Genomic DNA, 13239 nt, shown 5'->3' on the forward strand with positions numbered 1-13239 from the left:
ATAAGTTCATCTTTTTTTTCAGTGACAATCATAGTACTTTATTGCATGTATTTAATTGATGTCAATTAATTCATCCCAGTAGAAATATTTTAGACTTTCCTTCTTTTTGTAAATCATACATAATCTGAAAAACTATTTATGTAGATAACTATCATTTTCTGTTCGGTAATAAACTTTTATAAGTCAATTACTGAGTCAAAAACACCACAAAATTAAACTTTTGATAGTCTCATTCTTATTATGTATCAGAAATGTGCAAATTAATTTTCACAATTCCTTCGTCCCTCTTGGAGAGCCTGGCAAGCTACTGAGAGTATATCGCTCACATGGCAGAGCCTGGCAAGCTACCCAAATATGGCATGCCATATTCGACATGCCAAAAACAGTAACAACAAGTCTCACAATGGAGATGTTACTGGTGCCCGCTCGAGCAAATTGATGAACAATGGGATGACAATGACAGTGACAATAGGAGTACACTTTTTCTTTTTGGGACACACCTGGCAATGTACAGGAGTTACTCCTGGCTTGGCATTCAGGAATTACTCCTGGCGGTGCTCAGAGGACCATATGGGATGCTGGGAATCAAACTCGGGTCAGCTGCATGCAAGGAAACCGCCCTACCCACTGTGTTATTGCTCTAGCCTCAGGAGTACACTTTTTATACAATACTTTCATCATTTCTTGGCTATATCAACCTTTTTGAATCTTTTATAAATTATGCATGATTTAATTTATATTATCAATTTATTTAACTGGAGAGATAGCACAGTGGGTAGGATGTTTTCCTCGCATACAGCCAACCCAGCTTCAATTCCTCCATCCCTCTCAGAGAGCCCGGCAAGCTACTGAGAGTGTCCCGACCACATGGCAGAGCCTGGCAAGCTACCATGGCATATTCGATATGCCAAAAATAGTATCAACAAGTCTCACAATGGAGACGTTACTGGTGCCTGCTCAAGCAAATCGATGAGCAACAGGATGACAATGACAGTTATACAGTGATTAATTTATTAAATTTTTAAAATTTATTGAACTGGAGTGATAGCACAGAGGTTAGGGCATTTGCTTTGCACATGGCCAACCTGGGTTCAATTCTTCCACCCCTCTCAGAGAGCCCGGCAAGCTACTGAGAGTATCCCAACCGCACTGCAGAGCCTGGCAAGCTCCCTGTGGTGTATTCGATATGCCAAAAATAGTAACAACAAGTCTCATAATGGAGATGTTACTGGTGCCTGCTTGAGCAAATCAATGAATAAAGGGATGATAGTGCTACAGTGCATAAATTTATTTTTGAAAATGTAAACATTTATGCCACTTAAAAACTTAGTTTCTTTTGAATTTTATTTTATTGAAACACCATGATTTATAGTGTTCATTGTTGAATTTTAGAGATGCAATATTCAAACACTGATCTCACCACCAGTGTCCCTATGTCTCCTTCCATACCTCTGCCCAGTCTTCTATTTAAAATAATTTTATAAGTGTATACACAGAAGGCATTATTACAGCTCACAAATATTCTCATTCCTCCCCCAATTCCAGAGGAATGCAAGAGAAATAGGTTTCCATAACTCTGTGAATTTTTATATACCTATGTGCTTTGTCATGTGTGTGTGTGTGTGTGTGTGTTTGTGTGTGTGTGTTACGGGGGTGGGAATGGGTTGAGGGGGTAATATCATATGCTTAAACTCCAGAAGAAAACTTTCCATTGTTTCTTTCTTTCCTGGCTGCAGCAATTATACAAACATGGATTGATAGAAAAATTGCACAAGCTTTTAATTTCCTTTAAGACTATACCAACTTGTAGGAAAAAATTGCTATGGAGAGACTCTAAGATCCTCCAATTATATGAGAATAGGAAGCAAAAGGTTTTTAAGCTAATATACTGAGATGCAGGATTGTATACACCTAAAGAATAACAGCACATTGTCTAATTCAGTAGATATCTAGTTACTTTCATGCTTTTCAAATAATTTGGATATTTGGTTTACTTATTAATTTGTTTTGGAGCTACTGCTACTGACACATATATCAATCAGCACAAACAATATGGGTCACATTGATAGAAAGATTTAAAATTTTCATTTGCTTACTCCTGACCTGGACCCAGATTTCCGGCACTCACAGAAGTTAGAGGAGGGATCCCTGAATTGGAACCCCTGTGAATCCCAATTTAGATGTGTTTCAGGGGGTCATTGATTCCACCCCGCTGTGCTGACCTTTGAATAACACAGCCACTTGTCTCAACTTTATATATGCGAAGTCATGCTGGACATTCTCAGTGGCTTTCTATAGGCTCAGTCTACTACCACCACTCCTGCCAGTAGAATGTGAGACTTAGACACATCTGCCCTGTAGCAAAGGTCTAAGTCCCCACAAGACATCAGCCCATTCTCAGCACCAGACTGAGAGTACTGTCTGCACACAGATAGCATCAGCCCATCTCAAACCCAGTCACCAGTGAATATATCATCATGGAAAATGAGAAATAAAAAAGAATACATAACTGACAATGAAGGGTAAAAGAAAATACAAAAGACTCCCCAATTATATTAGACCTCTGCAATCTGCTTGAAGAAGTCTTTAAGACAACTATCATATCAATGTTCAATGATCTGAAAAAGACATTTGAGAATCAATAAACTTGAAGACGGCTTGATGGAAAAATTGAGAGAAATCATTCACATAGAAGGAAAGTAACTTAAGAATGCAGCAGTAAGACTCAGAAGCAGCGTGAATGAAACTGAAAGTGAAAATTTTCACTCAAAAATTTGGTGAGCAACTCTAGCAGGAAGAAGAACAATGGGGTGGAGACAGTATAGCAATTAGGGCACCTGGCTTGCATGTGGATGACCCATGTTTGATTCCCAACACCACCTGTAGTCTCCCAAGCCCTGTCAAGAGAAGAGATCCCTGAGCACATAGCCAGTATTAAGCTCTCATCACTGCATGGTAGAAGGAGGGTGGGGGGAGAGGAAGATGAGGGAGAAGAGGAGGAGGGAAAAAAGAGAGGAGAAGAAGATGAAGGAGAAGGAGAAATAAGGTGAAGGAGAAGAGATAGAGACCAATTAAAGAAATAATTGAAGAGCAAAATAAGAGCACTGATCCATGAATCCTAGCTAGAATAAATTCCAAAAAGACAACAGGATGACATTTTCAAAAAACCAGAGACAGATACAGATCCAAGAGAGAAGAAACACCAAGACATTTTGTAATCAAAATTGCAGAAGCCAAGAACAAAGACAGATTCCTTAGAGCTATAAGATAGAAACAAAACCTCCATAAAATGGAAAGCTTTAGATTCATGCATATTCATCTAATGAAATTCTATAAGAAAAGAATTGAATAATATATACAAAGGAGAGGAACCCAGGTGTGTGGGACCCAGGGCTGAGATCTCCAAGGCTGCTTGGATCAGGACTGGGCCTCTTCCACCCAGATCCCCCATTTTCCAGTAGCTAGGCGGTCACACCCAGAAACTGCCCCCGGTGCCATGTAATCTTATCAACAGCCACATCCAGAGACTATAAAACCAAGCTCCCAGAAGAGAGCGACGCAGTCTCTTGCCCCTGTGCCTGTCTGTCTTAACCAGGGACCCTTGGAGGGGGTGGGTTGAGTTTCCCTCCCTACCCCAAGCAGAGCCCTGGCAAGCCAAAGACCTCTGGAACCCAGCACAGCCATGCTCAAGGCCACTTGCCACATGTTCAGATGAGCCTCGTGCATGAAGGAACTGGCAGAGGAACCCAGGTATTCGGAACTCAGGGCTGAGATCTCCAAGCCTGCTTGGATCAGGACTGGATCACACCCAGAACTGCACGCCCCCGCCCCTTGTATAGTCCCATTAATGGCCAACATCCAGAAACTTTAAAACCAAACTCATGGAACTACACAGCCACAAAGCCCCGTGACATTTTATAGCCTAGTTCTCCCTCTGGGAGAACCTGGCAAGCTACCGAGAGTTTCCTGCCCACATGGGAGAGCCTGGCAAGCTCCCTGTGGCGTACTTATATGCCAAAACCAGTAACAATGATGGGTCTCATTCCCCTGACCCTGAAAGAGCCTCCACTGCGGCATTGTTGGAGTTAAAAGAGGCTTCTAAAATCTCAGGGCTAGGACAAATGGAGTAGCTACTGAGAACGATTGAGAAAATTGAAGATCAATGGGATGATGATGAGGATGAGGATGATGATGATGATGATGATACAAAGTATTGAATGAAAATAACCTCCAACAAAGAACTCTCTACCCAATATGATTGTCACTCAGAATGGAAAGAAGGTTGAAAACATTCCTAAACCAACAGATGAGGAAATATTTTTATCTTAATCCAGCTTAGGCAGAAACACTGGAAGACCACATATAAAAAGGACACTAAATAGCACAAGCAACCGAATTCCTCACAGACGTGACAACAAATTCCTTTGTGTCAATAATTTCTTTAAATGTCAATGGACTGAGCTCTCCTATAAAAATGACTCCAAGTAGCAGGATAGACCTGGGAACAAAACTTAACCTTTTGTTGTTTGAGGAGACACACTTAAACTCTCATGATAAACACATGCTCTAAGTAAATGGTTGGGAAATAATCATATAGGTAGGCAAAGGGAAAAAAGGCAGGCATACTGGTTTTAAGACCAAATAGTACTCTAACTAAAGAAGATATTTGGGAGGGATACAAACTGGTTAAGATATGAATAGATCAATAGAACTTAACTCTAATCAACATATATGCACCAAATGAAAGAGAAGCAAAGTTTACAAAGATATGTTAATATGCCTGAAGAGATATAACAGTAGTAATACAATGGTAGTGGGGGAATTTCAATATCCCATTGTTATTATTGGGCAAAACATCAATAGAGAAGAAAGATCCCTAGTTGAGAAATTGGAAGTACTGGGTCTAATAGATATATCAGGACCTTCTCCTCTTCCCCGCTCCAGGCCCCCCCCCCACACACACACACAAAGCCCACAAATACACATTCTTCTGTAGTACACATGAAACATTTTCCAGGATAGATCACAAGCTGGAATACAATTTAAACATCCTTAAATCACAAAATATAGCAGTTATCCTAAGTATTTTCTCAGACCAGAAAGCCACAAAGGTAAAAGATTAATCATAAGCAGAAATTTGGTGAAAGATTCAATATTTGAGAATTAAGAAACATATGTTAAACAAAATCGAGCATGTTACAAAATTAACAGTGTCTTCTGTACACAAATAACAAACTAATATAAAATAAATTAGTTGAAAGGAGTGTCCAAAATCATAAAATATCTAACAAGCAACTTTACAAAGGAAGTAAAAGATTTCTACAGTGAAAACTATTGACTTACTGCTGAAGTAACAGAAGATGCCAGAAAATAAAAAGACATTTCATGTTCACAGGTTAAAAGAGTCAACTTAATCAAAATGATCTTCCTACCCAAAACATTATACATATTTAATACAATGCCTATTAAAATTCTAATTAACATTTTTAGGAACTTCAAACAAGCTCCACTAAAATTTGCATGGGACCAGGAAATTTTCCAAGAAGCAAAAAAACAATTCTAAGGGAAAAATGATGGGAAGTATTGTGTTTCCCAACTTTGAATTGTACTACAAAACTATAATAACCAAAGCAACCAAAGTTGCGTATTCACTGTCACTGTCATCCCGTTGCTCATTGATTTGTTTGAGTGGGCACCAGTAACGTCTCTCACTGTGAGACATATTTGTTACTGTTTTTGGCATATAGAATACGCCACGGGTAGCTTGCCAGGTTCTGCCGTGTGGGCGGGATACTCTCGGTAGTTTGCCAGGCTCTCTGAGAGGGGTGGAGGAATTGAACACAAGTTGGCCATGTGAAAGGTGAACACCCTACTGCTATGCTATCGCTCCAGCCCAGCTGCATGTTCTTGTATCACTTGTATCACTTGTCGTCCCGTTGATCTTTGATTTGCTCGAGTGGGTGCCAGTAATGTCACCATTTGTCCTGCCGCGTGCTAGTGTAGCCCAATGATATCTGCTTGCTCCAGGAACAGAAAGAGCCATAAAACACTTAATATCCATTATTCCCACACCATATTTGATGGGGTTCAAATATGGTGTGAACCATGGTAACACCTCTAAGGGCGATTGGAGGCTGCCCAAAAAGCCTCCATCCCTCTCAGAGAGCCCAGCAAGCTACCGAGAGTATCCAGCCCACAAGGCAGAGCCTAGCAAGCTACCTGTGGCATATTTGATATGCCAACAACAGTAACAACAATTGGCCTAGAGCTGCATGTTACTGGAATAAAAATATGCTTGAGACCAATGGAATGCAACTGAGAATCCTGAGTTATCCCCCCAAAATTATGAGCACTTTATTTATGACAAAGAAACTAAGTCGATTAAATGGAAAAATGAAAGATTCCTCAACAAATGGTGCAGAGAATACTGGACATCACATTTTAAAAATGAAATTGGAAACCTTTTCCACATCATTCACAAAAGTAAGTTCAAAGTTGATTAAAGGTCTTGAGATTAGACCAGAATAAAAAAATACATTGAAGAAAACATAGCATAAATTTACCGGGAATGGACCTCAGAGGTGTTTGTAATGTTCTGACATAGGCAAAGACAAAAAAAAATATAATAAGTAAATGGTACCATATAAAATTTAAAAGCTTTTGCACAGTAAAAGAAACGCAAACTAAAATGGAATAACACCACAATGAATGGGAGAAAATATTTGCACACAATACATCAGATAAAGGGCTAATATTCAAGATCCATAAAAGCACCTACAAAGCTCAACAACCAAAACATCCAGTAACACTATCCAAAGATGGTGAGATATGAACAGAAACTTTCCTAAAGACATACAGGCTAATAGGTAGCATAAGTACTGAAATGCAAATCAAAACAGCAATAAGAATGACATATATCAAGTCTGGGAATAGCCAGTGTTGATAGGGTTGTAGTGAGAAGTAACTGTAAGTGACTGTTGGTGAGAATATCTGTTGCCTGGTTAAAACTGCTATGGAGAGGTTGAAGCAATGTTTGCCTTGCAGGCGGACGACCAGAGTTCAATTCCTAGCATCCCATATGGTCCCCTGAGCACTGCCAGGAGTAATTCCTGAGTGCAAAGCCAGGAGTAACCTCCATGCATCACCGGGTATGACCCAAAAAGCTAAGTAAACAAAAATAAAATAAAATTTCTATGGAAGTATCCAATATGGAGATCTCTCCAATAAGTAATAGAACTCCCATATGACCCAGTAATGCCAATTTTTGGCATCTACCTCCCCAAATCAAAAACATTAATTTGAAAGAGTATATGTTCATGTTTGTCCATTGTCAGTTAGTATAATAGCCAAGACATCAAAAAAGCCAAATTTGCCAATATACATAAATTGATCAAAAAAGTGATTGCATATATACACAAGGAAATACTATTCAGCTCTAAGGAAGAACAAAATTATGTAACTTGTCACAAAATTGATGGCCCTAGAGGTTAACATACTAAGTAATGTGGGATTAAGGAAAGGGATAGATAAAGAATGATCTCTAACATATGGTATTTAAAGATACAAAATAAGTGAGCAACAAATAGGCAAAGACAATGGGATGGGAGCGCTGGTCCACAGAACTGAGATCACAGGGTGAGGAGAGAGGGTTGAACAGAAGGGTTCTTTAAGACCTTAGAGGAAGGAGTGGGTACTTGGGTGGTGACTATGGTTTTAGAATGATATATGCATGGAGACACCATTAACATTATTGTAAATCATAGTACTTAAATAAAATTTTTTGAAAAAATCTGGTTTGCATCCTTCCATATTTTTCCTAATCACTGTCACTGTCATCCTGTTGTTTATTGATTTGCTCGAGCGGGCACCAGTAACGTCTCCATTCTTCCTGTCACATACTAGTGTAGCCCAATGGCGTACTGGGGGCTCTTTCAGGATCAGGGGAATGAGGACCCCTGATTACTAATTATTAAATTAACAATTATGAAATGCTAATTATGAAATTATTAGTATTTCATTTCATACTAATTATGAAATTAGTATTTCATAATACTAAACACATTTGTATACACATATGGAAATATATGTGGGCGGAAGTGCAGCTAGTTCTTTGTTTTACAAGAAATGGGAAGTAAACTATTACACACTATTATTTGCAACTTGCATTTCTTTCTCAATAACAGGTGGTGGAGGAAAATGCAAGCACCTAAAAGGAACTCTATGAGTACCACTTCCAGGTGTGCATGTGAACCCTGTTCATTGCAAGTACAAAAACTGGAGAAAATATCACTGTCACTGTCATCCTGTTATTCATCGATTTACTCGAGCGGGCACCAGTAAGTCTCCATTCATCCCAGCCCTGAGATTTTGGCAGCCTCTCCTTACTTGTTTTTCCCAACGATTGGAGGCTCTTTTAAGGGTCAAGGGAATGAGACCTGTTATTGTTACTATATTTGGCATATGGAATATGCCAGGCTCTTCTGTGATCTTCCCTAGTATTACCAGGAGTAATCCCTGAGCACTGCCCAAAATCCAAAACACACAGCTGGAACAATTATTACAGCAGGTAGGGCATCTGCCTTGCACATGGCTGACTGAGGTTCAATTCTTGGCATCCCGTGATTCCTGTGGTCTGAACCTGGTACACGATTTTTCATTGCCTATACTGTGTGACTTGCAAATGTTATAAATATCCAAATAAGGGAGCTTTCAAGATAGCACAGCAGGCAATGCCCTTGCCTTGTACGCAGTCAATGTAAATTAAACCCCAGCACCCCATAGGGTCCTGTATGTCCCCTAAGAGCAAAGCCCAGAGAAAGCCCCGAGCACAGACAGGTGTGACCCAAACTCAAAAAGGAAAATGTAGAGAAAACATACACATTATTAAGTCTTTAAATTTCTTGCTTTGGGGTCACTCCTATCAATCGTGGTGTCCATGCGGTGCCAGGAGTTGAACAGAGGACTCGCCATGCAAAGTATAGGCTCCAGCCCTTAGAGTCATCTCCCAGATCAAAACTTCTTAGACTTTTATTGATAAACCATGATTGGCAAGGTTATTCATGCCTGAGCTTCAGGCATTATGATGATCCAACACCATCTCACCAGTATCTACTTCCCTCCACCAATGTCCCTGGTTTGCCTTCCACCCACCAGCCTGCCTCTATAGCAGTCACATATTTTTTTAAAATTTTAGGCATAAATAAATAATTGATTGACTGAATTTGCCTACAATAACTCAAATTCATTTAACTGATTGCTCAATAGAATGCAATATACATGCAGTAGAATTTATGCTGATCCTCCTTTGGACAGCATCCACTTTGATCTAGTTTTGTACCATTAAAAGTAATGTTGCTATAAACATTTTAGTGCTCATGTTCATTAATATGTCTGCTTTTATTTCTATGGGCATATGTGGAAGAAGTCTGGTAAGGTTAAATGATTATGTGCTTTTATTTTTAAGCATATATTATTAAATACTGCTAGATTACTTGTGCAAAAGGCTATACTACTGAACATTTTCTCTAGCAATATTATGGTATTATTTTCTTTAAATTCCAGGAAGTATTAAGTGTATAGCTATTTCTAATGAATATAAACTGGTGTATCATTGCTCTTTATAGTTGCATTCTGGCTACCAGTTAATTTAAACATCTTGTTACCATTTAAATCTGCTTTGCTCTGACTCTGTAACCATTTTTATCTTCTCTGCTATGATTTTTCTACAGTCAGTTATTTCACAGTGTTGTATGTTCTTGTCAATTGAAGTTTTTGTATAATTTGGACAACTTATCCTTTTTAATTTATATTATGAAATTTTATGATATATTTTCCATTTTATTGCTTATTTTGCCACAGAAAATAGCGATTTTATAACATCTAAATTTCTAGTCTTAAGAAGTTCTCTTTAACTCCTAAATTGCTAAGTTGTAAGACCTGCAAGAGTAATATTTTTTCTCACTTTTGGACATTTTAAGTCAGAAAGGACCTGTTTTCCTCCGTCTGTTTTTTAAAAGTTAAAACATGGTTCATACAAAATGGAATCCATTTAAGTCTGTGGTTTGGTGACTTGAAATCATTGATCATTATAATGTAATCACAAGAAAGAAATTGTAGCACTCAATCACCAAAGAGTATATTCTTTTATCCTCCCACTTTCAATTCAAAGCAAGCACTATCTGCTTTCTGTTACTATAGTTTTGCACTTTTAAAGGATTTTGGATGAAAAGAATCACCTAGTACAGACTTAATGTCTGACTAATTACTTAGTATTCATTCTAGTATTCACCCATGGTGTTAAATGATTAATCATTTATTACTACTTATAGCATTCCATTTGTTTATCCACTCCCTAGTTTTTATCTATTATAGATTATCCTAATACAAACATTTACTTTTCTGGATATAAATTTTCCTTCCTTTTAGAAGTCAAACTATGTATCACGTGGAAAGTGCAAGAGAGGCTACCAGATTGTTTTATAAAGTATCGTTTTGTATTTCAACTGCATTGAAATGAAACTTACTATTATTTTTTCCTTTTTAATACTTGATATTGGGGCTGGAGCCATAGCACAGTGATTGAGCTTTTGCCTTTCACGCAGCCAACCCGAGTTCAATTCCTCCTCCCCTTTCAGAGAACCGAAAGTATGGAGCCCACACGGCAGAGCCTGGCAAGCTACTCGTGTGTATTGGATATGCCAAAAACAGTAACAATAAGTCTCTCAATGAGAGATGTTACTGGTGCCCACTTGAACAAATGGATGAGCAATGGGATGACAGTGACAGTGACTTGATATTGGCATAAAAAACACAATACAACCAAACAAAATGAAAATCCAAGATAGTGCCTGTTTCCATCATTTAAGAGTAAAAATCACTAATTATAGGGTATTGGTAGAATACTGAAAAGAGTTTTGCCTCAGTATTAAGGAAAATGTTACCTTAGATTAAACATTACTGTTTCCGCTTAACAGAATTTACAGCAAGACCCAAAAAGAATATCAAATTGTTTTAAAGTACTTTAACTATATTCCAAAAAGAAGCTCTGCATATTTATAGGAATACAATAATGCACAGCAGTCAGTTTTCACAAAGCCTGGCTTTCATTCAAAAATTATGAAGCTGGCAAGGATGTAGAAGACACAAAAATCAACAAAAAAAGAAAAGCCAATCATACTTATCCCAAAAATGATATAAATAGGAAAAGTAGAAAAAAAAAGAACACTAAAATAGCTATAAAGGAACATAGAAAGGAAATAACAAATAACAAAGCAAAAGAACCTTTGAACTTGTCTATAGAAATGAACTTACCATAGTGGGCAAAGACAGGGGGTTGAGGTTGGTGGACCCTGAAACAAGTGGTAGAGGCAAATGGACACTTTGATGGGGAGTGTGGCAATGCAATGTCGTACACATGGAACCCTATCATTGACAGTATTGTAAATTGTGGGACTGGAGAGGTAGGTAGTACAGCAAGTAGATCTTTTGCCTTATAAGTGGCCTATCAAGTTCAATTCCCTGCATCCCCCAATTTGGTCCCTCAAGCCCCAACAGGAATGATCCCTCCCGAGAAAACCCTACTATTCAGTGTAGTGTAGCCAGGAGAAAACCCTATTGCTCAGTGTAGCCCAAAATAGCACTGTAGCACTGTAGCAATGTCATTCCGTTGTTCATCAATTTGCTCCAGCGGGCACCAGTAACATCTCCATTGTGAGACTTGTTGTTACTGTTTTTGGCATATCAAATGCTCCACAGGTAGCTTGCCAGGCTTTGCCATGCAGGCAGGTGGGATGCTCTCGGTAGCTTGCCAGGCTCTCGGAGAGGGACCAAGGAATTGAACCCTGTCAGTAGCATGCAAGGCCAATGCCCTACCTGCTGTGCTATGGCTCCAGCCCATAGCCCAAAATAAGTGAATAAAACTTTAAATTAAAATGCAATCATTATATATTTGAAAAACTAGAGAAATATTTAATATAAATGAATGAATAAAAGATACCTATTTATGGGGGCCGGAGTGATAGCATAGCGGGTAAGGCGTTTGCCTTGCACACGGCCGACCCGGGTTCGATCCCCGGCATCCCATATGGTCCCCCAAGCTCTGCTAGGAGTAATTCCTGAGTGCAAAGCCAGGAGTAACCCCTGAGCATCGCTGGGTGTGACCCAAAAAGCAAAAAAAAAAAAAGATATCTATTTATCTATTTATGTATTCAATGATTTACAGGACTGTACATGTTTTAGGATTCTATTTTATACTACCTTAAAAATCTGCTAGCACTCCGCACTCACCACTGGATTACCAATATAGTTCATTGTACTTTCTCTATCCTGTCAACCTTGCCTCTTTTCATTTGAAAACTTCAGTTTTTTACTCAGAATACCATGGGTTTTCATTTGTCTTGTCTCTTCCCTTGCTTTAATTCTTCATCTAAAGCGTGAGTAAGATCATTTAGTACTTCTGTTTCTCCTTCTGACATTTTGTTTAGCTGAAGGGAGTTCCAGCTCCATCCTGTTGATACAATAGGCAGCTTTTCATTTTTCTTATAGTTGCATAGTTGTATAAACCACCATCTCCCCATCTGAACTCCTTTGTTCTTAGATATTAGTTTGGATATCTCAGTATATAAAATAGAGCTGCAATGAATATAGGAGTGTGTAGTTTTCTTAATTAATATTTATGTGTCCTTTTAATAAATACCTAGGAGGGAGATTGTTGGATGTTAAATTTATTTTTAATCTTTTGAGAAGTCTCCACACTATTTTCTTGTATGTTTGGTTTTGACTTTGGAGTCACACCTGATGGTGCTTAGTGGGTATTCCTGTCTCTGTTCTAAGGGTCACTCCTGGCGGTACTTGGAGAACAACATGCAGTATTAAGGAATTGAACTTCTATACTCTCTTTCTGGGGGCTGCAACAATGTATATCCCCACCCCACCAGTGGTGATGCATATTTTTCTTCACAATCTTGCCAGCAATTTTGCATGTATCTTTTTTTTTTGCTATTTTAATATCATTCTGACCTGCTTTTCTCTGATAAGTGATAAAAAGCATTTTTTTTCACATACAGATTGGAATATGTCATCTTTGGTGAAGTGTATGTTTACTCCTTTTCACCATTGTTTGATAGCATTGTTAAACTTTTTATTCTGAGTTTTGTCAGTGCTTTTTATATCTTGTCAGATGTATGATGTCTAAAATTTTTAGTAGAGTGTATTTTTTTAATTTATTCTTTTATTGAATCA

Source organism: Sorex araneus, chromosome 8 (assembly GCF_027595985.1).
Source record: "Sorex araneus isolate mSorAra2 chromosome 8, mSorAra2.pri, whole genome shotgun sequence".
Lineage (NCBI taxonomy): Eukaryota > Metazoa > Chordata > Mammalia > Eulipotyphla > Soricidae > Sorex > Sorex araneus.